Raw genomic sequence first — 24,817 nt, 5'->3', positions numbered from 1 at the left:
CTATAAAAACCTCAATGAGTTTCTTGGACAAGTAGTGGTCCTCTTGGGATCATGTTCTCACAGTAGTTCCCTGTAATTTTGTGGTTATTCAAGAGTATTCAAAGGTTAAAATACTTAATTTCTTCTTGTTTCTTCTTTTCTCTATCTAAAACTCCCACCTTCTCTTTTAGGTACTATATGTAATTAGGGTCCCACTTAGGCTCTGCTTTGTCTTTTTTATTAAACAATATTCCTTACAGAAAAGGAACCAAAACACTGGTGTATGGATTTTGTTCTGTGTTCTGTGCTCTTTGTGTGTGTGTGTGTGTGTGTGTGTGTGTGTGTGTGTGTGTGTGTGTTATAAAGTAATCATGAGAAAAGACAGAGAGAGAGAGAGAGAGAGAGAGAGAGAGAGAGAGAGAGAGAGAGAGAGAGAGAGACTTTTAAAAACTAATTCACATTGTGAAAGATACTAAAATCTTCAAAGAAGAATCAGGGCAGATGTCCAGGCTGTTCAAAAGCACTTTTTGACAACACTTCTTTCTGCTTGGAAAGGTTACCATTAAATTACCAACCACCTTGATGAGTCCTATTTATATTGCACAGCATAATCTTTATAAGATACATTTTATCTATTAATTGTTAATCTTTGAAAAAGAAAATATATTGGGAACATTCAAAGTAACATTTGACCAACTACGGGACACTGTGACTTATTCATATGGAACCATATAATTAACCATCTTCGTTGTATTTATAATTATTTAATCTGAAATCTGATAATACTTACAGTGTTGAATGTACATAGAATGAGCTGAAGACTTAATCACTGATTTTAGCAATTACCTGATTAAGTGAAGTGGAATTATAATTAGATAACTTAAAGCTATTATTTTTGTGGTGATGAGTATCTTAACTGCCCCAGTTTAAAATTTTTATGTTGAGTAATGATAACCAGTATAATAAAATAGTAACCAGTAAAATAAAATGCATTCAAAGTAGAAAGCAAATACTTTAAAGTAGAATCATTGTTGACCAAGTATATGTATGTGGATGATTACAGCATACAATTCTTGAAATATTCCTCTTATAAAATATAGATAAGGTCAGCCATGGCAAATTTTAAAGGAATAAAACATTATAATAATTATTATGGAGACTTTTCCTGTTCCTTTTCATTATCTCCAGAGAACTACTAATGTATTAAGACTTTGTCTTCTATTAAAATTTATTTTCTAAGAAGAGTTTTACACTGTAGAGATGTCTAAGCAAAGCTGTGTTCTGTGAATTGGAAGTTAGCCAAGTGCAGATGGTGAGAATGCATCTAAGCCGATGAAACAGCATGCTCAAAGGCTCTGAGGTGTGAGATAGCATGGCCTAACCAAGGCAATATCATTATTCATCATGTCACTACTTAAAAGTAAAGAAATAAGCTTTATCTTTGCATAAGAGTTAATGACTCTGCAACCTACATCCAAAGATGTAATTGGCATCCAATGTCATGAGAGACAAAATAACTAGTCAAGCTGCTGTTATCTCTATTATTGGAGAAACATGTAAGTTAAAAGCAAGTTAGAATTTATTGTACACTGTGTTTTGTTGTTTGCCTTTGATAATAATATTAGACACACATACACACATGTTTTATGTGCCTTTAGATGTGTTAGTATGTGTTTATGCATGTGTCAGGGTATGTGTTTATATGAGTGAGTAGGCATGCAATATGTGTCTGTGTATGAGAATGCATGCACATATTTATATGTGTGAATATGCTTAAATGAGTTTGTGTATTTATGTGTTTATGAGTATGTGTGTATATGTCTGTGTGAGGGTGGGGACACATGTGTATTTGGGAGTGTGTGTGTGTATGTGTGTGTGTGTGTGCTTGTACATGCCTTTATATGTGTGTGTGCTCATGTGCAAGAGTAAACATATGCATGTGTGTATATGCACGTGTTTCTGAGATGATATTCCAAGACAACCATGAAGTAATAGTTTTAGATTTTGCTTTTGGTGAAATGGATTTTTAATAGGTTGAATATCTAATGACTCATAACCATTGTTACTTTGAATAAAAAAATGTTTATCTTTTAGGATCAGTGCTAGAAATTATTTGACTGTTGCTTATTGCTTATGTTGTTAGTCAATAAAATGTCAAAGCTCTAACTCCTGAGATTTTTTTTCCTTTAAAGATCTAAATGTTAGAGATAAGTTTTCTAGATTTCTACTATTCTCAAAAACAATTGTACTGCAGTGGTATTGTGGCAAACACATCTGCTACTGATACAAATAGAAGTAAACCCACTGGAAAAAATAGACGATACAGTAATTAACTGACAAAGGTATGGCCACCTAGGTTTCAACAAATAGGAAATAAGATGTGTTAGAAGGAAGCAGTGTAGTTGACAGGAGTCACTGGCAAATGTATATCTACCTCCAAGAATTAGAAATTAGATCTATATCTTTCACTCCATACAAAACCAATTAGATGTGGTTCAAAGACCTTAATTTAAAACCTGATCCAGTAAGACTGCTTTTGTTCTCAGTTCTTGACACTATTTTTCGTTCTAAGAAGTTCATCAAAGTAACAATCAGTTCGATTTTAAACAAAGATGGAGAGAGTTTGTTTTGTGTAGTATCTGATGTTATATTAATCATATTGTTACCATAACTGTCTCCTTATTAATTCCAAATGTGCCTCTACTGATAGTGTTCTCTACTCTTCAATACATTGGTCATTATATGAGACAGACCTCAGAGATTAGGGAGGAAATAATATGAGAATGGGCTGTGTGTGTGGATGTGTGAGTGTGTGGGTGTGGGTGTTGTGTGTTGTGTGTTATTCACTTTAAGTGTGTGTCACTCTTATCTATATATGCCAAGGCCTTATGGGCCTTTATATTCTTTTCTTGCACTTTGAAAATGATGAAGTTTTTCTGTGGTTTATTCTGATAAAAAAAAATGCTGCCTGCAAGAGAGAGTGCTCTTTAAAAATTAACTAGAAGTCTGCAGAATCTAGGGATGGAAATTTAGACAACTGATAGAAATAATTGTCATAAGCAGGGTTTTATTATGATGTTAGCATTTCCTTTGTAACTCTAATGTTTACTTTGGGAGAGGAAGGCAAATGAAATAGCACAAGCCAGCATTCACACAAAATGACTAGGGATGCTAAACCCTGCACTGTTTTCATCCCTTAACATTTTTAATCCTTTTCTGATGGTAACTTAAAGGAATCAAAACTCTGACTATTTTTACCATTGAAAGGCCATATATATAATAAAAGCACATCACATGTGGTTAGTAAATAATGGTATAGAACCAGACAGTATGAGAGCATATGTTTCTCACACTAAAATACAGTGTCTGAAACACAGTGAATTGGATATACAGTTACACTCTGATTAAAGACTAACAGTATGACAAACTGACCTGAAAGCTGTCACTCTCATGGATCTCTCAGTAGTTGTGGTCTTCTGTTTGGTTCATCGCTCTGTGATATGGTGTATTTACACAAAGCATATTTTCAATAATTTATTATAAACAGATAAAATAGCAGCTCTATTGGAAGCAATAAAACTACCCATCCAGCATAAAATACATTAAAAATAAAGCCCATATTCTGGACAACACCCAGTCATTTATTAATTCTCCACCCTTTGTGTGACTCTAAAATGGGTACTCATACACTCAAGCCCTCTAATCTCTACTTTCTGAAAAACACTCTGCATCAGCCTAACTAGTCAAATTATGTGTAATATCCTGCATATCCTTCTCTGAATTAACTGTATGATTTGAGTGTTGGGTATTTTTTCACTGTGATGTGTAGATAAACATAACAAAACAAAAAGAAAGGGCAATTAATGAAATACTGGAGATTGGAGAAAAATCTCAATGATAGAAAAGAAAGGAATAAAAAGGGGGAAGAGAGGTAATATAAGAAAGACAGACAGAATGACCTTGAGTATTCACAGACCTTGAACTACAGAGAAACCACTTTTCAGATGATTTTAGATATTAAAATCTATTGATTCTTCAATAAATATTTAAGATCACACATTATAGACTCTAACTTGTAGGTAGAATATTGTTTTATAGACATTCCTCCCTCATTTTAGAGCAAAAAATATTTAACTACATAGCTAAAAAGGGCATATTTGATATTCACAGATGTTTCCTAACACCAACAAATTATTACACAAATATAGAGCATTCTAAGAATTTTATGAATTTTTAAAACATGCATTGCTCAGAAACAGTAAAACACAAAATAAACACAATGCCTAAAATATATGCTACAGCTTTTTATCATTTTTTAAGAAAATTAGTTTAAGAAGTTGACATAAATGACAAAAAAAATTGGACCTCATTTTCAAAGTGTGATATGTATGTGAATTTGTGTATTACTATTTCCAAGAATATATCATTTAGAAATATCATAGGCTAAATCATGGTAATACATACATATCATGATTTTTTCCTCAGTTACACAAAATCTTTTGTGAAATGTTAGCAGTTGTACTCTTTTTCTGCTTAAAAAGCAGAGTCAGTGCATGGACTTTAGTAAAGACGAAGGGCTTTGCGATCTTTCCATAACCTTGCTTTTTCCTCTGATGAGATCATGAGGTCAGATTGCTGCCACCTTAGATAAAAGTTGATGTAAAACCCCCTGATGATATAGATCAACTGTGATATTCATCAAGGGTACTCTAGTGATTCAGCCATTATCATATTTACACTAAAAGATGAAGTGTACACTCTATCGCTTTCTGTTCTACCAGCATACATTTTTAAGAGAAAGTACTAGGCTTTCTCTTTTAACTTAAATGTAGCTCGTTGAAGCTTGCCAAGTAAACAGAATGAAATGTTGGTCATATGGGTCGATTTGCCTTGTAAAAGGTGAACATTTGAGTTTCTCAACTTGTATAAAAATTCTCACAAGTCTTGTATCATTTTCATTTTCTCTATTTGCTTTACTACTTTCGAATAATTGTTTCCAGGTTTTTGCTGTTTTCAAAAACACTACACAGGCAGAAGATAGCAGATCTCTGTGACGGTAAAGCCACTTTGGTATACATAGTTCCAAAACAGCCAGGGCCACAGAAGCAGACTCTGTCTAAAAAATACCAAATATATATATTTACATTTTACAGATATATATGTGTGTGAACATGTGTGTATGAATTTTTATAAATTTTTAAACATTCACTGGTCAGAAACAATAAAATACAAAATAAACATAATGCCTAAAATGCATGGTATACCTTTTTATCAATTGTTTAAGAAAATAGAATCTGATAATAATTTCACATTAATGAGGAAATATTAGGATTCTCACTTTCAAATTATGATATATATGTAACTCTGTGTATTGCTATTTCCCAGTAAATATCATTTGGAAATATCACTTGCTAAATCATCATAATATATGCATAACACATTACCATTATCTTGCCTTTGTTACAGCAAATCATCTGTGGGATACTCACAATTATCCATTTTTTCACTAAGAAAATTGTTGGGGCCCAAGCTCGAGTCCCTGTTCGGGCTCCAAAATAATGTTGGGGTCCACACTAGCCCCACGTTGGGGCGGCCAAAATAAATGTTGCAGCCCAGGCAAAACGTTGAGGCCCGGGGCCAACCCACGTTTGGGCGGCCACTGTATCCTGGCCCAAGCTGCTGGCCACTGTATCCTGGCCCAAGCTGCTGCTCCGGTCTGCGGGTCGGGGTTCAGCAAGAGCGAGGGTGAGGGCAGACTCAAAGAATGGAGACCAGACAGGGTGTGATTCAATCCTGTTTATTCTTCAGTCTCTCTTCCTCTAAGTGTCTCCTGTCTGATTCTCCCTCTATAGTCTCAATGTCTGGTTCTGTCTTCTATAGTCTGTCTTCTGATCTGTTCTGTCTCTGCCTTTTATATGTCTTACTTCTAAGCCACGCCTCTAAGTTACACGTTTAATCATGCCCTTAGGTCTTGTCTCTAACTCTGATATCTATACTTCTAAGTCATACTCTTAAGTCACACACCTTTAATCTCACACACCTTTAATCTCACGCACCTTTAATCTCAAGGTATCTAAACCAAGATTATTGGAGTGTTCTCAGCTGTTGTAGGCTATTGTAATCCAAGTCTCTTGTCAGGGTATATGGCTCAAGATGGCTGCAAAGCTGATAGCCACTTTCTGCTAAAAGTCGGCCCCCAACAGAAAATAGAGTTAATGCATGAAGGGACACACACACACACTCACATATACACATATCTTTATCATTCATCAAAAGTGGCTGTTTTGTTTATCTTTGAATACTTGGGGAATGAAATGTGACAATGTAGTTGTTCTAGTTTGCCTATTGATGAAATGTTTAGGTGCTATATAGGATATAACTATATGAGATATATAAACAGATTAAAAACTCCCTGTCTCTCAGGAACTATGTTTTAGGGAATGTAAAAGTACACACTGATGTTTGGTTATGGTGTTTCTTCAGAACAAGGAAAGTTATAACTAAGATGTCATATATGACTTTCACAAAGTCACATAAAACAATTAATAAAAAGAGAATAGCATAATAAGACATAATAGAGTAAGTTACTGATTATGTGCCTGTAGTCGTTGAATTTTTCAGTTCATTATGTTTAGAAATATTTTATTACTTTTACTTAGTTTTAATTTATGCCTAGTTAAAATTTATTTTGGAAATACATTTTGATAAATGAATTATATTAATGCCATTAAATAATTATTAGGTATAGTCCAAAGAATTAAATAAATATCCTTTGTTTATTGTTAGGTTTACATACAGGGAACTGAACTCTTGTCTTCTTCAGTACTAAGCCATTTCTCCAGCTCTAGACATTAATTTTTTTTAACTGCAGTTTTTCCAAAATATATTTTTGCAAAGTTTTCTCTTCTAATACATAATATATTCTAACATGTAAATATACACATATGTAACATAATACTACAAATGATGATATATAATATGATGCTGTATATTATATTGAGACTGAGAAAATATTTCATGTCATCAAAATGATATGTGTGAATAGGCATTTTAATTGGATATTGTTAATAAATGTCTTAAAAAGTATACTTATAATGAATTGCTTAAAGTGCTATTGGTCATTCTTTCTTTTGAAAAATCAAAGTTGTAAAGTTAACTGTATTTTATGAAGAATAGGTAAAGAAATGGACATATTGAAATGTCGGAAAGGTTAAAGTAAATTCTCCATTTTGTGGAGGCATTTTCTTTATATTTATTTACTGTTTTATTACAAGTGAGATCCTCTAGATACATTTTCCAAGGTTTATATTATTTCCAATTAAAGCTCAGGCAAAAAAATGTAATAATTTTAAATCCATATGGAATGCTAAAATTTTGTAAATAATTAAGTTCGATTCAAGAGTGTATCGTAGTGCATAAAATAAACATAATAAGGTATATAATTTAGAAAATGTACTTTTTAATAGTTTTTATAAACACATGAAACAAAAGTTTCATAATAATTTAATCGCAAAAACTACCAAGTGCAGACATAAAACACTAATTACTTTGTGCAGTACACAGAATTGAAACAATATTTGTAAGAATTTTCCATTAAGAAGCCACTGATAACAATTTCATTACTCTTTTTTCTCTCTTATAGCAGAGCTCTCCCTAGGGATTTTTTTTTCTGTTTATAATATGCTGAGGACAGGAGAAAAAGCCTGTGCTAGTTAGATGATTTTCACTGTAAGGCTGTCCTTAATATGTCTTCTGTGTTTATAGCCAGTCCAGACACACTCTACTCAGTTAAATATACTCACCTGTTCCTTTATGTTTTAAAGTCATGTATATAACTGTACATGAATGAAACTTAAGTATACATATTTTCTAACACACATAAGTGACAAATTTGAAAAGATCTGCTAAAAATATTCTTCACAAATCTGGTTGCTTATTTCTGCATTTTTCATATAAATTATGCTTATGGATTGAAACTAAATCCCTTATTTAGATGTTTATTGATGGTTCAGGGATTCTTACTGTGGACCTGGAACAGCACCATATAATCTACTGTGTATGACATACAGCAAATACTTTCTATGAAACAAGTATGATATCTATATTTTCTTCCATTCTGGGATTCTGGATGCTGCTAGAAGGTATCAGACAAACCAATAACAAATTGGAATTTAAACTCAAGTCATTCAAAATATAATCGATATTGAATCCCAAAGCCTGTGCTTGTGAAAATTTAGGGCGAAAAGACTGATGTCAACTATGTACTATTGCAATATAAATATGGAGTTCATGTTGAAATTTTAATAGAATTCTGTATTCTTAGAGCTTGGGGATCTTGATCATTTTATTCTAACAAACACAATTTCTTTTCTTACTACTACTTCTTTTCTTAACAGCTATTTAGTTAGTATGTATGCTTTAATTTTTAAGTAGGTATTAATATTGTGGTAAGACTAAGTATCAAAGAATAATAACAATGAATAACTAAAGCTAGAGCTGGGATTGTGGATTGATATTTTATTCATGCTTTTAAGTCAATAAAAATCGTTAAACCTAGCTATCCAATGAGAAATGGGAAGAGTTTTAGTTATTATTTCCCATGATGCTAAATGGTAGTCTATCATCATGCATGGGTAATTCTTAAAGCAATATCACACAGAAAGAATTAGATACACATAATACTCTGGCAAGAATAAAAATTAAGAACATGTTTAACATTATACAATATATTCCTAAGGCACCAAGATTAACATTAAAATCTGGAGTCGACACCAAACTAAAATGACAAGAATTTTAAAAGACTGGTTAATACAAGTCTTCCTTGTGTTTTAAAGATCTGGTGGCTGTTTTTTGTTTGTTTGTTTGTTTGTTTGTTTTATGCACTCTTTGAAAGTGAGGCATAAGCTATGTCTATACTATTTTTTTGGTGCTCACTACTACATAACTCAGATCTTCTATGGGTTAACCGGAACAAAAGTCAAAATTGGCTTTTGATCCTGAGATTATAAAGAATATCAAAATGAAAAGAGATTCCCTATTAAAAATCAGTGAAAATGTAAAATGTGAAAATATAGATATTTGATAACCATTGAGAAAAATATAATTTATTGTACACAGATAACTTTAATATGATTCTTTCACCAATATAGGCAAATATGGTAGCACTTCCATTTGCATTTGGGGACTGGTCATAAATATATTATTAAGTACATAGGGTAAGTTAATTTTATAAAATAAATTAAAACTAGATTACTTTTGTACAATTAATTTAAAAAATCAGGACCTGAAACAACATGACACATTTAAACAACACAGTAAGCTCCTGCAGCCAGAGACCATCACCAAAACAATTTATAGCAGAGTAGATGACAAACAGAACAAGCTACCTCCATGTAATGTTGCAAATGATAAAATGTGATGCATTCACATGCTAAGCTCCTTAAAATTTTTCTAAATTCTTAAGTAAAAAAAATCACTACTCATTTATTAGAAACATACTATCAAGATATAAACTAAGATACTGAAAATAAATGTTCCAGGTGATTAAAATCACACAAAACTAGAGAAAACCACAAGACTTGGAAACATAAGTGATAAATTAAATCATATTAGTTTCATAGTAAGTTCACCAGGAGGTAAGAAGCATACAGCCTCCATTCACAACAACAATAATTTAAAAATAATAAACAAAAACCCCAGACATATTGCACTAGTAACAGAAATTTGTAGGAAGCTGCGGTTAGCGGTGATACATCCGCCATTCCAAGATGGCACGGACATTGTGTCCTCCCCACTAGTAAACAATTAACTGCGCAGGTGCAAAGGCAAAAAACCCCACCAAAGTCACTGGCCAATCCTGAGGCGTAATATTGGGTAATGAGTGAACATCCAATCAGAAGTGAACACGTCACTCTAGGGTGTATTTAAGCTGTGCCTCTTCCTGTGTTTCGGCGCTTCTGCGGTCTTCACTTCTGCTGATACAAGATTAAAGCCTCGCTGTGGTAACCACCCGAATTCTGCCTCTCATGTCTCTCTTCCACGGGCGAAAGGGGACACGGGAGGTACGCGGAACAGAAATTGACCAGGACTAAAAAGAGACTGAAGTCAGCAGGATGAATATGTTTATCTAACCCAAGAATGGATTGCTGAAAAATGACACACATCATGGCACATCTTGGAAAAGTGTCTTGCCAGGAAACATTTAAAAGTAAACAAATTCCCTACTTTTAGAGTCAGAGGAAGCAAGCTCATTGCTGTAATATTGGTGGCTAGGTAGAGGATTGTAGCTTTTATGGAAAGCACTTGTGTCAACGTCATTTACTGAGACACAGATACTTGTATATTCAAATAAATCTTTGAATAAATGGAGAAATCAGGAAACAGTTTCAATTTTGATGTGTTGGCTCTTAAGAACTTCCACAGTAGGTAATGAAAACAGATGGTACATGTGATATCTTGATTTCAGCAAAACAAGACACAGTAGCAGATGTCCAGCACATGAGGATGAAGGTTACATAGAACTCCATTCACACAGATATGCTGAACACCATAAATATGAGTTACCTTCAGGCCAAACTAAGGCATACTGCAGATGCTTGCCTGGCTTTGACAGTTTTTCAACTTGGTTTATGTTTTCAGGTACTGAAACAGTTCATCTGTATATTAAGAAATCTTATATGAGATAATCATAATTATGCTACAAGATTTTTGTTGGTTTTTCCAATTTTAAGCTAAAATGTCATCAAACTTCAAATCCAGAAAAATCCCATCCTTTAATTTGATAGAAAACAAAATGTTCTTAATCTAGCTATATCTAGTAATATTATTCTCTTGTATCTACCTACCACTGCCAGAAACTGAGGTAGAAGTAATTCTTGAGCCCAGGAATCAAGGACACATTGGAATCTGGCCTGGAAATTATAGTGAGTACTGATATAATATGGACACGTGTGTATCTTGAAAAATTATATATGTATATACATGTTAAATTTGAGGGGTACTGTAGCATAAGTCCATGACCAATAGGTTTTTATCTTTTTGTGTAAATGTTTTATGTGTATGCACATATATTTGCAGACACCAGAGGGTAATGGTGGGTATTAGCCTCAGTTTTTTGAGACTGGCTCTTTTTACTGAATTTAAACTTTATTGATTCTCCTAGACTAGCTGAATAGTAAGGATCCTAAGATCTCTTCCTTCCAATTGAGGGTATCAAAGGTATCCAAACTGAGATCCACTTGTTTGTTAAGTACCTAATCATTTTACCATTTGTGCATTAAATATCAATGTGTAAAAATATAATCAATTAACAATTATATCTCCAAAAATAATGTATATGAAACTCACAGATAGCTCAACATATATTATATACTAAATTAAGCTTAGTCATTTTTTTAGTCAATGTTTTATCTCTGTAACAAAATAAATTGATTGGCCAGTCCCACGTGATCTGCACCACACCACCATTGTCCCAACATATTTTGCAGGCAGCACAGATTGTAGGTGGAGGGTTTAGTGTCTGGATTGACATCTATGTTTTTCCTCTCATAACCTGCAGGGTATCTTCTCCAACCAAAGAGAATAGAATGTGGAGATGAAGTCTCCAAGCTCACTAGCTCCACCTCTCTCAGTTTAGTTGGAGCTTACTTAGTTTCAGAGGTGAAGTCCATTGTCATGATGGCAGGGAGCATGCCAGCAAGCAGGCAGTCATTGATTTGGATGACTAACTGAGGCTTTTACATCTGGATACAGAGACACCAGGAAGCGACAGATTCTACCACCAGATTGGGTTTTTGAAAAGCCTGTATCCCAAAGCACACTTTGTCCAACAAGTTCACACTCACTCCACCAAAGCCACACTTTTAATCCTTTCAAATACTGTCATTTCCTAAACCAACATGTATGTGAGCTTATGGGATCCAGTCTTATTCAAACTATCCCAGTCATTATAATTAAGAAGGAACATATCTACAGCTAGAATAAGCTAGCTCAGTGCATATTTTATGTGTGTTATGAGGAACAGACTATTCACAAATATTGCTTGCTAAAATAAGTAGTGATTTCTTTTATTACTTTTCTATCCCCTCAAACCAGTGCACAGATAATAAAATATTTGTAATGGCTTCAAGTTTAGCCTTAATGAGGAAAAAACCACCCTCTTTATAATCTAATTATATTTATTATTTTTTTCGAACTTAATGTTTAGTCAAAAAGCATAGCTGAGTATTCTGTAAATTCATATGTGCTTTAATAAAATGAGGTTAACATAAAGACATTGAATGAACTGGTAGACTATAGTATGCCCCACTTTTATAAATACTAGGCCGGAAAAAAAATTTATTTTTAGACTTAACAATTAAGTACTATAGACTTTGGGGATATGTTACAGTTTTCTATTAGTTTCCCATTTAGTAAGACGTATTTTATTTAGAGAATAATTCTTTCCCTTTCAGTCCCCATCTTTCCCTAGTTCAACAACTCTGGAATAATGAAATAATATTTAATTATTTAAATTAAGGATCAGCTCGTGAGGCCATGGAACATACTGTTACTACTTTCTGCAGCAATGCATACTAGGTACTTATTCTAAATGTTTATTTTTTTCACTTTTTATTGGTTATTTTATTTATTTACATTTCAAGTGTTAACCCCTTCCCAGTTTCCCCTTCACAAGCCCTCTATCCTGCCCTCCCTCCCCCTGCCTATGTGAGGGAGCTCCCCCACCTGCCCACCCACTCCTGTCTCAGTGCCCTAGCATTCCCCTATTCTGGATCATCAGGCCTCCACAGGACCAAGAGGCTCCCCTCCCAGTGATGCCAGATTAGGCCATCCTTTGCTACATATCCAGCAGGAGCCTTGGAACCCTCCTATGTACTCTTTGGTTGGTGGGTTTTTTCTCTGGGAGCTTTGGGGGTTCTGATTGGTTGATATTGTTGTTCTTTCTATGGGATTATAAACCCCTTCAGCTCCTAGTCTTTGCCCTAATTTCTCCATTGGGTTCCCCACAATCAGTCTAATGTTTGTCTGTGTACCTCTGCATCTGTATCGGTACAGCTCTGGCAGAACCTCTCAGGGAACAGCTAAACTACACTCCTGTAAGTACTTCGTGGCATCAGCAATAGTGTTTGGGTTTGGTGTCTGCGGATGGCATGGATCCCTAGCTAGGGTACTCTCTGCATGGCCTTTTCTTCAGTTTCTGCTCCAGTATTTTTCCCTGCATTTCCTTTTGACAGGAGGAATTTTGGATTAATAATTTTGACATGGGTGTTTGGCCACATCCTATCCACAACTGGAGGCCATGCCTATCCACTGGATATGGTCTCTACAGGGTCTATCTCCCCTTTGTTGGGTATTTTGGCTATGTCCTCCCTGTTGGGTCCTGAAAACCTCTTGGGTCTCTGGCATCTGGGAATTTCTAGTGGCTACCCCAATTCCCACTCCCCCACTGCTACATACCTACTTTCAAATTCCTGACCCTCTGTACTACTTCCCCATCTCCTCCCTTATCTGAACTGGCCCCACTTTTTTCTTCCTCCTCCTCTCTCCCACCTAAATCTTTCTCTCCTTTGACTTCCCAGAAATTATTCTCTTCCTCTTACTAAGTAGGACTGTACCATCCATACTTCTGTGTGATCTTCATTCTTCATGAGCTTCATGTGGTCTGTGAGTTGTGTCTTGGGTATTGCGAACTTTTGGGCTAATAGCCACTAATCAATGAGTGCATACCGTATTTGTTCTTTTCTGATTGGGTTACCTCACTCGGGATGATATGTTCCAATTTCATTCATTTGCCTAAGAATTTCTTGAATTCATTGCTTTTAATAGCTGAGTAGTATTTCGTTGTGTAAATGTATCACATTTTCTGTATCCATTCCTCTGGTGAGGTACATCTGGTTTCTTTCCAGCTTCTGGCTATTATAAGGCTTCTATGAACATAATGGAGCATGTGTCTTTGTTATATGTTGGAACAGCTTTTGGGTATATGCCCAGGAGTGGTATAGCAGGGTCCTCAGGTAATACTATGTCCAAGTTTCTGAAGAACCACCAGACTAATTTCCAGAGTAGTTGTGCCAGTTTTCAATCCCACCAGCAATGAAGGAGTTTTCTTCTTTCTCCACATCCTTGCCAGAATCTGCTGTCACCTGAATTTTTGATCTTAGCCATTCTGTCAGGTGTAAGGTGGTATCTTAGGGTTGATTTGATTTGCATTTCCTGATGACTAAGGATGTCGAACATTTCTTTTAAGTGCTTCTCAGCCATGTGAGATTCCTCAGTTGAGAATTGTCTGTTTAGCTCGGTACCCCATTTTTAATAGGGTTATTTGGTTCTCTGGAGTCTAACTTCTTGAGTTCTTTGTATATAATGGGTATTAGCCCTCTATCTTATGTAGGGTTGGTAAAGATCTTTTCCCACTCTGTGTATTGATGACTTCTCCTATTGACAGTGTTCTTTACCTTACAGAAGCTTAGCAATTTTATGAGGTCCCATTTATCTATTGCTGATCTTAAAGCATAAGCCAATGTTGTTCTGTTAAGGAAATTTTCCCCTGTGCCAATGTGTTTGAGGTTCTTTCCCACTTTCTCTTCTATTGGATTCACCATATCTGGTTTTATGTAAAGGTCCATGATCTACTTGGACTTGAGCTTTGCACAAGGAGATAAAAATGTGTCATTTTCTACATGCATTCTTCTAAGTGCTGATGGCCAGTTGAACCAGCACCATTTGCTGAAAATGCTGTCTATTTTTCCACTGGATGGTTTTGGCTCTTTTGTCAAAGATTAAGTGACCATAGGTATGTGGGTTCATTTCTGGGTCTTCAATTCTTTTTCATTGATCTACCTGTCTGTCTCTGTACCAATATCATGCTGTTTTTATCAGTATTGCTATGTAGTATTGCTTGAGGTCAGGAATGGTGATTCCCCCAGAAGTTCTTTTATTGCTGAGAATGTTTTTTGATATCCTTGGTTTTTGTTATTCCAAATAAATTTGAGAATTGCTATTTCTATCTCTGTGAATAATTGAGTTGGAATTTTGGTGGGGATTGCACTGAATCTGTAGATTGCTTTTGGTAAGATGGCCCGTTTTACTATGTTAATCCTGCAGATCCATAAACATAGGAGATTTTTCTATCTTCTGGGGTCTTCAATTTTTTTCTCCAGAGACCAGAAGGTCTTATCATAATGGAAGATCTTTCACTTAACTCACAGACAAGTGTAGCCCTCACCGCTTATCATAAACGTTGCTTCCTGTGGATATATCCTGGGAGATGGGGAAGACATACAGAAAGAGTTAGAAGGCCAGGACATCATCAGGAGAGACATAGTAATTCCAAAACAAAACAAAACAAAAAAAAAAAAAAAAAAAACCAAATAAAATAAGAAAATATTTTTGAAGGTACAGGAATTGGAGCACAGTACTTTGGTCTAGAGGTTGTTGGGAGGACAGGTGGGAAGTAAAGTGATCAAAATGGGTTGTATAAAAGTCTAAATATTATATGTCATTGGAAAGAAAGATCCGCTAGCCATTTCACTCTGCCTGCATCATGAGTGTCTTGCTTGGACTGTGATGCTGTCGATGTCTTTTCTTTCTCTTTCATAGTTTATTGATGGGCTTTTTAGAATAGTCTGCATAGAGAAACACCAAGAACATGGAGTGTTTGTAACTTTCGCTTTGTCACATACCAGCTGAAAACATTTAAGTAGACCCTGGTTCATTTCCTTATGTGCAATATCAGAATATGTGAAGATTGTTCAGTGCTTTTAAAAGTATCAAATTCTCTACTTCAGCATATTGTCTGGCACTGTGTGTGTGTGTGTGTGTGTGTGTGTGTGTGTGTGTGTGTGTGTGTGTGCATGCGTGCATGTGTGTGTGTGATCCAAATTGAACAATATAGTATTCAAAAGTGTTTGGATCATGAGGGCCTTGACCTAATGAATGGATTGATAAATTAATATCAATGGAATTTTGGGGAGTTTGTTAGAGATACAATACAGTTGGGAAAATATGGGCAGTCATTTAAATATTAAATTAACATATTTTGGTTACTTTAGTTGTCTGGTGATAATTGATGTTATGCTTTGTTATACACCTCTCTAAGGTGTTAGTAGCGAAGAACTATTCTCTCAAAATGAAATGAGGAAAACTCTAAAGCACAGATTTTAGCATGATGCATTTTTACAAAGAAAATGAGTAGTTTACCCAATAATGATACTGGCATATTATGCTGTATTATAAATAAATCAACACCATATATCAGTTAGTTTACAACATACATTTTCTGCTTAAATGCATGTCTTTCTGCTTTCCTGTTGACAGAAGGTAGGCTGTTCTGCTGTGTCACAATGTCTTTCTTACTTCAGACCCAAAGTAATGGAGATAAAAACTCATGGACTAATATCCATAGTAAAGCAAATTCTTCCTCTACTTAAGTGTTCATATAATTTGGTAGAGTAGGTTAAGTTACTAACTCAATTACCACTGTGAACAAAAAACACTTAGTAACCATTTAATATGTTGGTATTCCACATCTGAAGATACAAATCTGAATTACTGTAACATGCAAGGTGTTATAAATGGTCATTTTAATTTTTACATGCATTGCTTTACAAAAGTAAAACATCTTGAGATATCAATCTCAAAATTTTCCCAAAGGCATATGATAACCTGTGGTATCTTAATTGAGTGGTATGTTCTTATTTTTATTGTGGCAATATGTACATATTAACCAACTAAATATGGGCTTAGAGATATCTACTATCAAAATATGTAATATTTAGAACTTAATTTTTACTATTATTATAATTACTACTTTTAAACTTAACTCTTTAATGTCTGAAGCACATTATGGATTCTGTGGGCATTCATAGTGCTAAAATGAATAGGAAAATATATTTAGTAATATCTTTACTAGCATTTAAAATGTATTGAATGAACAATTTTACATGTATTAAACAATTACTATACTTTATCTAGAGTATTCCTTAAGTATGTTTTGCGTTTATTGCTCCATCATAAATTATATCTCCTTTAGTAACAACGTGGTAATGATATTATTCAATCAGGGTTTAATGTAACAATGTGGAAATCTTTATTTTTGTTTGTCTTTAACTAGTAACCAGAGAAATATTCTGATTACATATGTTAAAATATGTGAATGTTATGTGTCATTTCTTCTTTCTCCTGCATACTATATTTTCTTATCTACTCTTTTAAGCATCGATACATGAAAAGGACTATTGGTCAATTAAAATCTGAGAAGAAGGCATTTTTGTTATGTCATTTCAAATTCAGACAGAAGAAGAAAGGGCTCATTAAAACAGAGATTCCACATATTTCCTAAATCTATCAAATGTACCTATAATACCAATGCTTCCAGAGACTTCACAGACTTTGTTCCTCTGGAGAGTAGACTGGACATTGCAAATAAGCTAATTAGGAGCTACAAGTACAAGCCTGTGTTCTTTTGTGAGCAGTGATTTTAGCCCTTTGTGAAGACTAAGATTAAGCTTTTAAATTAAGTAGTGTAGTAGCCTAAGACGGATCTTCTTAGGTGGATCTTTGGTGATAATTGTCATGCTTTGTAATACTGTACTTTAAAGCGTTAGTAAGGAAGACTTATTCTCTAAAAATGAAGGAAGAAAACTCTAAAGCACAGCTTTTAATATGATGTACTTTACAAAATGAGTAATTTGCCCAATAATGATGTGGGTATATTATACTATCTGTGTTGTAAATAAGTCAAACTTATTTAGTTTATACTATATATTTTCTGCTTAAATGTATATTTTTAGTTTAGAGACAAAAATTTATTTTGAGTCTGGACTCAACTGGAACTCATAATGCTACCAGATCTAGTTCTAAACTCTCAAAAATGCTCCTGACTTGGTTTGTTTGTTTGTTTGTTTTTGTTCTAAACTCTCAATGATGCTCCTGAATCAGTTTTTTTTTTCTTTTCTTTTATTTTTTTTATTGGATATTTTATTTACATTTCAGATGGTATCTTTTTTCTCAATTTCCACCCCACACTCAGAAACCTCCTATCCCTTCCCCCTCCTCCTGATTCTATGAGGATGTACCCCCATCCACCCACCCACTCCCATTTCCCCACCCTCAAATTCTCCCACACTGGGGCATCCAGCCTTTACAAGACCAAGAATCTCCTTTCCTACCTATGCCCAAAAAGGCAATCCTCCCCTACATATACAGCTGGAGCTATGGGTCCCTCCCTATGTGCTCCCAGGCTGATGGTTTAGATCCTGGGGAGCTCTGGTTGGTTGGTATTGTTGCTCTCATGGAGCCATAACCCTTTCAACTCCTTCAGTCTTCTCTCTATCTCCTCCATTGGGAACCACATGAACAGTTCAATGGTTAGTTGTGAGCATCCATCTCTGTATATGTCAGACTCTGGCAGACTTCTAAGGAGGCAGCTATATCAGGCTCCTGTAAGCATGCACTTGCTGGCATCAACATCAGCATCTGCCTTTGATGACTGCACATGGAATGGGTACCCAGGTGGAGCAATCTCCAGAGGGCTGCTCTTTCATTTTCTGTCCCACATTTTCTCTCCATATTTGCTCCCTTGAGTATTTTGTTACTGCTTCTAAGAGGGACTGAAGCACCCACACGTTGGTCTTTCTTCTTCATGAGCTCCATGTGGTCTATGAGTTGTATCTTGGGTATTGTGAGCTTTGGGGCTAATATCCAATTATCAGTGAGTGTATACCATATGTGTTCTTTTGTTATTGACTTACCTCACACAGGATGATATTTTCTAGTTCCATCCATTTGCCTAAGTATTTTATAAATCCATTGTTTTTAATAGCTGAGTAATACTCCATTGTGTAAATGTACCATATTTTTCATATCCATTCCTTTGTTGAGGACATTTGGGTTCTTTCCAGCTTCTAGCTATTATAAATAAGGCTGTTATGAACATAGTGAAGCATATGTCCTTGTTATATGTTGGAGCATCTTCTGGGTATATGCCCAGGAGTGGTATAGCTGGGTACTCAGGTAATGCTATGTCCAAGGTACTGAGGAGCCGACAGACTGATTTGCAGAGTGGTTGTAACAGCTTGCAATCCCACCAATAATGGAGGAGTGCTCTGTTTTCTCCACATCCTCACTAGCATCTGCTATCACCTGAGCTTTTGATCTTAGCCATTCTGACAAGTGTGAGGTGGAATCTGAGGGTTGTTTTGATTTGCATTTCCCTGATGACTAAGAATTTTAAATATTTCTTTAGGTGCTTTTCGGCCATTCAAGTTTCCTCAGTTGAGAATTGTTTGTTTATCTCTGTACCTCATTTTTAAATAGGGTTATTTGGTTGTCTGGAGTCTAATTTCTTGAGTTCTTTTTATGTATTGGATATTAGCCCTCTATCTGATGTAGGATTAGTAAAGATTTTTTTCCCAATCTCTTCATTGCCTTTCTTTCTTATTGACTGTGTCCTTTGCTTTACAGAAGCTTTGCAATTTTATAAGGTCCCATCAAAATCCCAATTCAATTCTTCATAAAGATAGAAAAAATGCAAATTCATTTGGAATAATAATAATAATAATAAAAACACGGCATAGTAAGCTCTATTCTCAACAATAAAAGAATTTCTGTGGGAATCACCATCCCAGACCTCAAGCTGTACTACAGAGCAATAGTGGTAAAAGCTGCATGGTATTGGTACATAGACAGGCAGGAAGATCAACAGAATAGAATGGAAAAAAACAGAAATGACCACATACCTATGGTCACTTGATCTTTGACAAAGGAGCTAAAGCCGTCCAGTGGAAAAAGGATACCATTTTCAAGAAATGGTGTTGGTTCTGTAGTGGGATATTCCCCCAGCCATATTTACAATAAACTCAGTAATTTGAGAGGAGCTAATGTGGGAGGAGTAAGGAGAGGAAGAAGAGAAGGAAGAGGTGGAGCTAGAGGAAAAGGAGAGATGTAGGAGCCATGGAGAGCCATGCATCCATCAAGAATAAACTTGGGTACCAGATTTTATCTAAGGTTAGGTATTGGGTAATAACTCAAATTGTGTGGACATCTTGTTAATTGAATATTTCTAATTATATAAAGCCTTTCGATAACAATTAATCTTTAGAGTCTCATTTCTACCGAGTACCACATGGATGGTGGGTATTGTCTGGGGTTCAGCCAAGCTTTGTGGAGACAGTGTGATGGATTGGCTGATCTAGCCACCAAGATATAGTCTTGTGGGTGCCAGGGCCAGTGCATCTAGCCAGTCTGAGCTGAGCAGTGGTGCCAGCAAGCTACCATTTTTGGCCTCAGGCCTTGTCTAGTTGGGAACATGGTGGCTTCATAAGAACAAGCCAGAGCGGTATATATGTTTTAAATATCCTCAATAGGTTCAACTGGAGAAGAATGAAAATCTATCCATTTATATCTCCTTGTACAAAGCTCATGTCCAAGTGGATAAAGGACCTTCACATAAAACCAGATACACTGAAACTACTAGAAGAGAAGGTGGGGAAGAACCTCAAATACCTGGGCACAGGGGAAACATTCCTGAACAGAACAATAATTGATAAATGGGATCCCATGAAACTAAAAAGCTTCTGTAGGGCAAAGGACACTGTCAATAAGACAAAATGTTAGCCTGCTGATTGAGTAAAGATCTTCACTAACTCTATGTTTGACAGAGGGCTAATCTTCAAAATATATAAATAACTCAAGAAATTAAACTACAAAAAAAAAACCAAAACAAAACAAAAAAAAAAAAAAAACAAAAAAAACCAAATAACCCAATTAAAAATGAGGCTTGGAGCTAAACAGAATTCTCTCCTGAGGAATGTTGAGTGGCTGGGAAGCATTTAAAGAAATGCTCAGCTCCTTTGCTGACCTCTTCAGCCCTGGGCTACCTTGGTTCAGGATTTATTGCTGTTGAGAGGCACCATGACATTCTACTGTCCCTTTTCTGGGAACCTTCACACATCCTGATAGTGCTACTTCTTATGGCCAAGCATTCAAACACATGAATCTGTGGGGGCTATTCCTACTTTACCACTTGGGACTTCATGACAGTGAGGATGCACATTACCAATGGCCTCTCCTAAACTCTCACAGTATGACGTTTCAGTTGTTCTTCATAATCCCTTCATGCCTTCAAAACTAGTACCACCTGGGTGACTCTTAAACATTACCGACTCTGATTGACAGCACCAGGTACAACCTTGGTGACCTATGGAATAAAGCTTTTTTGTAATATCAGAAAACACTTCCCATAAGATTTTGTAAGACCTCCAAAGGGGATCCTCACCCAAGTCCAGACGTGCACGCACCCAAGAACACACGAGGACCGCCTTGATGTAATAACAAAAGGTAGTTTAATGACGAGGGCCCTCGGGCCAGAACATATCTCACATAGGAAATAGAGGATCCAACTCCCAGCCCAGGAAACTGGGGATATTTATGGGTAGGGGTTGGGGAAAGCGGGAAAGTTTGGCGCGGTTACATATGATTGGATATTTCAAACATCCGTTCCCAAGCCTGGTTTCCATCTAGCCCCCATCCCAATTATCCTAATTTACATCTGTATCTTGCTCCTGGGAGAATTCCTTTCAAGTGACTTCCGTTTACCCAGGTGTTTTATTGCCTCTATCTTGGGTCTTTTGTCCCTTTGAAATGTTTATTTAAGCCCTTGGAATGCACCCCAGGGGCAGCTAACACTTGAGTGTAAATTGAAACTCTAAACCTAAGAAACTTTTACATTGAGACCTAAAATTTCATATTTACAATTTATTCTCACAATTTCACCTCAGTGATGCCCATCTCTTCTTAATTGCTGCTAGTTTCTCAGCTCCAACTAACCTGAATTATTTGTTCCAATAATGTCAAGGTTTCACTTTAGTAGTTCTAGTATCTTGTCAATCACAATTAATTCTTCAGTCCCAGCTAACCAGAATCACAGAAACTTAAATCAAAACAGCAAACAACCGTGATAGAGTCTTTAATTTTCTCTTTGAAATTTCACATGCCAGGCCTCCATCTTCCACACTGCTCTCAACAGTATTATCTTCTAAACTCTCATAGAACAACCCACTGAGGTCTCAACACTCAATGGCTTTTCTAGCCCATAGTTTCAAAATCCTTCCACAATCCTCCCAAAAATATGGAAAGGTCTGTCTCAGCAATACCCATCTCCTGGCACTAACCTTTTCTAGAGTTTCAATTCCTGTGATAAAACACCATAACCAAAGCTGCATGTTGGGGAGGACAGGGTTTATTTACCTTACTTGTCACCAAAAGAAGTTTGGGCAGGAACTCAAGTAGGGCAGTAACCTGGAGGCAAAGATGATTTGGAGGTCATGGAAGCCTATGTCTCCAACTTAGATGTTTATCAAAAATGGAGCTTAGTACGTGGATCTATTTTAGATTATGAATAGATGAATGTATAAGTAAATGAAAAACATCAGAAATGCTCAGTGGACTTATTGCCTTCAATAAGTATCATTTCTGGACCAATCCTGGAAAAATAATGTTCACCATAATAGAGAGAAACATAAGATTCTGACCATTAATTGTTTTCTAGCAGGCTTTGTTACATCTTTAATTCTTATGAAAAATTAGTTAAGGTCACACATAGGAATAAAAAGGAAACATGTTCTATTATGCTATCTGATCTAAAAGTGTAAACCTATACGAGAGATGCCCATTATGTGAAAATAGAGTATTGTCACTGTTTATTTGCAAGAAAATAAAATTGTATGTTTTGGATAGGAGAAACTTTGATTTCCCAAGTGAGGTAAAGATAGAATAAATGAGTAGAGATAGAATAGTAAATAATGTCAATGTTAATAAAAGTTTTATATTTTGTAAAAGTCACCTTTGATACATCAAAGAATGTAAAACCAAAAATAGGCAAAGCTATCATTATTTATAACTTTTATATTAAAATTCTAAATTATATTTGAAACTTGCTAACAAGAGTATTCTTTTGTCTGCCAGCATATACCTTATATGTTCTCTCTAATTTTCCTTATGCATTTTACCTCTTATTATTGGTGAATTTTATGCTTTCTTAATATAAGAAAACATGCATGTATATACCTCTAATTTTTACTAAAAGAAAGAGGGTGGAAGAAATGCACCAATCCAATGATCTAATACACTCATAAATGTCTGAATACATTTTTCTAATTCTTATAATTGAAATATTACAATCACTTTTGCAATAAATAACCAGGCAGTATCCAAGTTCTTGTTCAAACCTCCACTGATACATAGAGCTATGTTTCTACTAGAGATGTTTAGTGTTAAATTCATTAGATTTAATCAGTCTGAGTACAACATACTAAAGGGAAGTTTGAGTGGTTTGCTTGAAAATTTATACTTGTTTGTCTCTCAAAAAGACACTTAGGTCAATGGAACTTTGGTTTGTGATGAAATACCTCACGTCATTGCTACTTACTGACAGCCTGTGTCCTTTAAATACATAAAATATGACTAGTATTGCTAGACACTGAAGTTTTTGTTTGATTTTTTCATTAAGTAAATTTGAATAGGCACTTATAGCTAGGGACTACTATATTAGACATTCTTTTTTGTGTATTGAACTTTCATTAGTGAACAAAGCACACACATTCCTGTCTTGATGCATCCTTTACTTTGTACAGACAAATTTGACAGTACATATACAAACAAATACATATGCAATCGGAATTGTAATGAGGGTATGTTTTAATGTGGAGTAGTTATGAACATAATATGAAAATATGTGAAACATTTAAATTTATAATGGTAGTATATTAGAAATAATTTTTTAAATGGAAATAGAGAGTAATATCATTAGAAAAAATTATATTTCATATATTTTAAAGCAATGTTAATGTAGTGTCTCAAGGGACTAGTGATAAGTGTTGAGGGATAACTTTGGCCACATCACATGTACTGTTTCTAAAGTTAAATCAGTGTCTTTACAGTGGGTAAAAGCTTCTATTGCCTTTTAAAGAAAGAAATGGTATGCTATGGATGATATTTTAGAAAATACAAAATGCTTATAAAATTCACAGAAACGTACTTTGATTTTAACATTTTGCAAATTGAATTTGAGGCAAAGGAAACCTTTGTTTTGTTTTGTTTTTTTAATTTTTCATACAGGTCTTTGTAAGTTCTTTCATATACAGAATTAGTAGAATCAGACACTTTTTAACTTCCATAATAGCTTTTAAACATAACAGTCTTGTTTTGTATTTTAACTCCTGTGATACTCTGAAGATATAAAAAGAAAAAGCCATTCCAAGTCTGATTGTTTCTCTTGAGATATGGATCACTTCTGACACCTGATGCGAAAGAATCTCTCCCCATCTAGAAATATATAATTGAGTTCTTGGCAGCAGACATCTCTGGGTAACCTGCAATCAAATCAGTTCCTACAGTGTCTACCTGGAGGACTCGCAGTGTGCAGTACCCGTCCTCAACAGCATCCTCCCCATGTATTTTAGATGCCTTTAGCAAGCGTCCAAAGTACCATGCCTGTATTTCTCCCCTGTCTCTTCTTTAGGTCAGGATTCCCATAGCACTTTCATTCAGTAGAATCCATTTGCTCTAGCTTCTTACATAACATAGGAAACTTTTAATTATGTTTGCTACATTGCAGTGAAGCAAATTATGAAGAATGTAGACAAAGAGGTTCAGGCACTAGGTGCTCAAAAGGTCACACCAGTTTCCAGTGGGATTCAGGTGGATTCCAACTCCTCCCACTGGCCACCCATGCATTCTTTTTGGTGTTCCCTGGACCCTGTCTTTTGTTTTTCATTCACGCATCATTGATGTTAGATCGAATGGCAAACAAAGACTAAGTCAATGGACATGTCCAAGAGAA

The sequence above is a fragment of the Arvicanthis niloticus genome, chromosome 3 (assembly GCF_011762505.2).
Source record: "Arvicanthis niloticus isolate mArvNil1 chromosome 3, mArvNil1.pat.X, whole genome shotgun sequence".
NCBI classification, from domain to species: Eukaryota; Metazoa; Chordata; class Mammalia; order Rodentia; family Muridae; genus Arvicanthis; species Arvicanthis niloticus.
The sequence above is the reverse complement of the archived record's forward strand: the minus strand, read 5'-3'. Positions refer to the sequence as shown.